Source organism: Atheta coriaria, unplaced genomic scaffold, assembly GCF_025399875.1.
Source record: "Atheta coriaria isolate IRGN ID8LTWV9N9 unplaced genomic scaffold, Caltech_Dcor_3.1 hic_scaffold_3_pilon, whole genome shotgun sequence".
NCBI lineage: Eukaryota > Metazoa > Arthropoda > Insecta > Coleoptera > Staphylinidae > Dalotia > Dalotia coriaria.
The window spans coordinates 3297373-3302992 of record NW_027045445.1 but is presented as its reverse complement, the minus strand read 5'-3'; positions in this window follow the sequence as shown (position 1 = coordinate 3302992).

Genomic DNA, 5620 nt, shown 5'->3' with positions numbered 1-5620 from the left:
GTCTTTTACTACTTATTCCCAATTATTTAACCAAATATAGATTTTTTAGGAATTAATTCGAACATTTTTAAAACTCCGATAAATCGTTTCATAGTTTTTTTTAAGGTTGTTTTTATCCTTTAAAAGTTCCTTTACTTATAATTGTTTTCGACCGTGGCGTAGGCTTGGTTTGTGCGTAAACAATTTTTTTTGCGTCACCTTGCGCATGTACTTCTGAACTCGGCCGATTCGAATGCGATTCAGTCTGTCTTTACCGGTGCGCGGCGTGAGACGTTTGTGCGGTAGGTTAAACTAGGAAAATTTATATATCCGACACCTTAATTTATGAGTGCGTGAGTTTTGTATTATTGGCAAACGACAGCCGCAAGAAGAAAATATACGTAATGGCTTTTTTGTTAACGATAAGCTGCGTGCGATTAGCAATTTACACTTATTGCACAGAACTGTAATTTAAAATTTACTTCACCAAGTATTCAGGTACTTTAGCAAGCAAGTAAAAAACATTGATCTGCAGCAATTCTTGAAACGGGAAATAATCCATTACACTATACACTGGTAAGTTTGTAACTTAGCAATTTTTCCGAATTTATCAAAACATGTGGTGGAAAACAGGTTATATCTCGGAAACCCGTCTTGATATTTTAATTGTGTCTTTGGATCCTCTTAGGGTAAGAAGCGATCTAAAAGTTGCAAATGAGCTACATTGCGAAATTTTGCCTTAACTGCCTCGAAATAATCGCCAAAGAACAGCAATTCGTTGGTTGCTATCTCTTTTAGTTTAAGAGATATTAATTATTATTAATTATTGCCCCTTGGCAATTTTTTCTTAAGAATTAAAATTTCATCTCTCAGATTTCCGTTTTATCTATCCTATCCTATAGGGAATAGTCCGTAAATTAGGACGCTGCAATCAGATCTTAATTACCTCTTTTAGTTTACGAGATATTTGCGATAGAAAAAAATGGACAAAAATTGAAAAATATCACTTTTTAGCACTTTCAGTCACGTTTATCGACCTTTTCTATTAGAAATATATTTATTTTATATTTTTATCATGATAGAGAATTTTCCAATCTTTCATAATCAGCAATTTGTTGGTTGCTATCCGTTAGTTTAAAAGATATTAATTATCAAAAAATCATCGATAAAAATTATCAAGCACCCCCCTCCTTGGCAATTTTTTCTTAAGAATTAAAATTTCATCTCTCAGATTTCCGTTTTAACTATCGTATCTTATAGAGAATAGTCCGTAGATTAAAACGCTGCGATCAGATCTTAATTATCTCTTTTAGTTTACGAGATATTCGCGTTTGAATAAAATGGGCAAAAATTTGAAAATGTCACTTTTTAGTACTTTTAGTGGCGTTTTTTGACCTTTTACTGTTGGAAATATAATTATTTAATATTTTTATCTGATAGAGAATTTTCCAATCTTTCAGAATTAGCAATTTGTTGGTTGCTTTCGCTTTCAGTTTAAGAGATATTAATTATCGAAAATCGTCGATAAAAATTATCAAGCACCCCCCACTTGGCAATTTTTTCTTAAGAATTAAAATTTCATCTCTCAGATTTCCGTTTAAACTATCCTATCTTATAGAGCATAGTCCGTAGATTAAGACGCTCTTTTAGTTTACGAGATAAACATTGAAAAATGTCACTTTTTAGTATTTTTATTGACGTATTTCTTGGCAATTTTTTTTAAGTATTAAAATTTCATCTCATAGATTTCCAACTTAACTAGCTTATTCCTTTCGTATGCCGAGAAATATTGAAAGTAAAAGTAAATTTCGTGTATGTGTATTTCAACATGGTGAATTTGTGTATAAACAACTTTTTTGTTCGACTGACGCGTCATATCGCTGCATACTGGCCTTGTACCCGGCTACGCGCAGCGCACATAGCAGTTGTTTTACCACGTGGTCCGCGAGCGTGTCTCTCTAATCGCCATGCGTTTTGATGTTTTAATTGGATTAATCGTTGTGTATTCTTTCGGCCATCGGCAAAATATTCGCAATGGGCATGGGTGCCTGTTTTGTTTACTGATTTATGGCGGTTAGAGTCTTCTTATGTGAGAAATAAGTGATAATCTCTGCGCGAGTTTTCAGTTAATGGAATATATTACAGGATAGAAAATCTCCTCATTAATGCAGAGGTGGTTTAACTTAAATTGATTATTCAATTCGAGGGATATTAATTTTTTAGATTACAAACACGTGGTGGCATTTTTCATAAGAATTCTTCTTAGTCGCGTTTCCGAAAATAACATGCTTGATTTAATTATTACAAGCACGGTTTTAAAAAATTATCTGAGGATTATTAATATGACAATATTCATGTGGTCGGCCACGCTTACTTTGCCGTCGGTCGTCGGTTCGGTCATGTTTTCGATGATCACGTAAACATTTTTAACCGTATTGCATCATTAATTAAATAATTTCTTGTTGAAATATAATCTTGAATGGTGAATAGTTTTTGGTTTTCGCAGTTTCAGTATATCTTAATATTTACAAAGAAATAGTTATTTTTATCGTCTTTAACACTGTGTTGCTACGCGCCGTCGCTTGCCGTCTGTTGATTTAGATGTTTTCCGCCAGATATTCAATCAATTTAAGATTATGCTTCACCCGTCGGTTACCTTATACATGTGATGCTACCTTCAAGTAATGTATATATACTCACAATATATTAAAATGTAAGTACCTACAATTTGGTGAATAAAACGTTGTCCTATGCCATCAGGTTCGGCCGCTAGATACCTAAGACAACAAAAATTAGACAACAAAAACCCAAAAAAGGCATTTTCATAAGTTTCCCAAGGGATACGAGTAAACCCACATGTTACATACCTAAATGATAGAGAATTTTAGTACCTACAATTTGGTGAAAAAAAAACGTTGTCCTACGACATCAGGTTCGGCCGCTAGACACCTAAAACAACAAAAATTAGACAACAAAAACACAAAAAGGGCATTTTCATAGGTTTCCCAAGGGATTAACCCACAAGTTACGTAAATGATAGAGAATTTTATTACCTATCATTTGGTGAAAAAAACGTTGTCCTACGACATCAGGTTCGGCCGCTAGACACCTAAAACAGCATAAATTAGACAACGAAAAACACAAAAAGGACACTTTTACCACTAGCCTCGTACGGTGCCCTGAATAAGAGTTACTTCTACCGCTACCTTCATACGGTGCCCTGAACACGAGTCACTTCCACCGGTAGCCTCGTACGGAGCCCTGAACACGAGTCACTTCTACCGCTAGCCTCGTACGGTGCCCTGAACACGAGTCACTTCTACCGCTACCTTCTTACGGTGCCCTGAACACGAGTCACTTCTACTGCAGACCTCGTATTTTATATTTTTATCAGATAGAGAATTTTCCAATCTAAAATCAGCAATTCGTTGGTTGCTATCGCTTTTAGTTTAAGAAATATTCATTATTGAAAATCCTCGATAAAAATTATCCATTTGCCCATTTTTTCTTATGAATTAAAATTTCATCTCATAGATTTCCAACTTAACCGCTTATTCTTTTCGAATGCCGAGAAATATTGAAAGTAAGAGTAAATTTCGTGTATGTGTATTTCAACATTGTGTATTTTTAGTTTCGCTTCTCAACTTCGTGTTTATCAGTATGCTTGTGTATAAACAACATTTTTGTTCGACTGACGCGTGATATCGCTGCATACTGGCCTTGTACCCGGCTATGCGCAGCACACGCGGCAGTTGTTTCACTGCGTGGTCCGCAAGCTTGTCTCTCTAATCGCCACGCGTTTTAAGATTTTAATTGGATTAATAGTCGTGTATTCTTTCGGCCATCGGCAAAATATTCGCATTGGGCATGTGTGCCTGTTTTGTTTACTGATTTATAGCGGTTAGAGTCTTCTTAAGTGAGAAATAAGTGTCCGTTAGACCTTGCGCGAGTTTTCAGTTGATTGAATATATTACAGGATAGAAAATCTCCTCATTAATGCAGAGGTAGGTGGATAATTAAAATTTTTCGCGGAAAACACGTGGTGGCATTTTTCATCACAATTCTTCTTAGTCGCGTTTCCGAAAATAACATGCTTGATTTAAGTATTACAAGCACGGTTATTATTATTATATGAGGATTATTAATATGACAATATTCATGTGGTCGGCCACGCTTACTTTGCCGTCGGCATTTTTAACCGTATTGCATCATTAAATTAATAATTTCTTGTTGATATAAAATCTTGAACGGTGAATAGTTTATCGTTTTTGCAGTCGCTGTATATTTTAATATTTACAAAGAAATAGTTATTTTTATCGTCTTTAACCGCTATGTTTATTTTTGTAGCACCTTTTTGCTCAATTTTCCGATGTTTTTCCGGTAAAATCTCTGATATTATATTAAAATATTGTTATTAATTTGTAAATTTCCCTCTTCATATTGTGAATATTGACTCCCATTTCAGTTTCTAAAATTTTCTTTTTGTAACACACTACATATTAGTTTTCCTAACAGCACGTATAAAATCACCTTTAGTAGTGAGTTTTGAGTGTTCTCTGTTTTGAACATAGAATTTTCTTCCTGGAACACCCGGTATATTAGTTTCCCTGACCGTCGAGTGAAAACAAGCGGCGTTTGTGGTGTTGAGAGTTTTTTGTTTGCACCTTTAAATTTTCCTTTTGTGACACCCTGTATATTTGTTTCCATTTTCAATCACCTAGAAAATTATTAGCTATTTACTAATTTCATTATTCCGGTAGAAATTTATGAAGTAGTACTTGCTGGCATGTGCGCGGCTATGCAGGTCGTAAGTCCTGTTTCAATATCTAAACTTGTATTGTATCAAATTGTATTTGTTAATAAAGAAATTTTAAGAAAGGTTTTGACTTATGGTTTGTATGTAACCCTATCTATCATTTCAGGTACAGGTCTCAAAGAGAGTGCCCTCTCTCAGGGGATGATCCCCACTATAAAAATTGTTAAGGTATCCTGTGTGATTTGCGTGCTAGTTCTTTCATTTCAGCTACAGGTCAGAACTTGTATGAATATTTTTAAGTGGCGACTTGAGGCGACTTAAAACTTAGAAATATTTTTACAAGACCTTATAAGGATTGTCCTTATAAGGAGTTCCCTCTCTCTGGGGGTGATCCCCCACCATAAAAATTGTTGATATGCCTAAAAACCCTGGGGATGAAGCGCAGAGACATCGTAGCTGTAGGATGGGCCGGGAGCAATGGACGCATCGACCTTAAACTGTCTAACGACACGGGCCAAAAAATTTAAAAATCTGATCCTCCCCTGTTCTCTTTCCTCAATCTCCTCCTCTTCTCTACTCTACTCTCTGTTCTCTTCCTATCTTCTCCTATTCTCTCGTTCTACTTTTACTTTCTTACTTCTCCTTATTGCCTTCACTTGTATTTCAATTTCTCTTATATTTCGTTGCAATTCATATATGCAACCCAAATTACACCTGATATTTTTATATTTGGGAAAAATGCCTTCTATACCTGAGATTCGATCCGTGTCCACGGGCATGCTAGCAGGTGCACGTACCCACTCGACCACCGAGTGTTTTTATTATTGATATTTGATTCTTCTATTTATGTTTTTACATTATTCAACTTTGTAAAAACAGCAACGC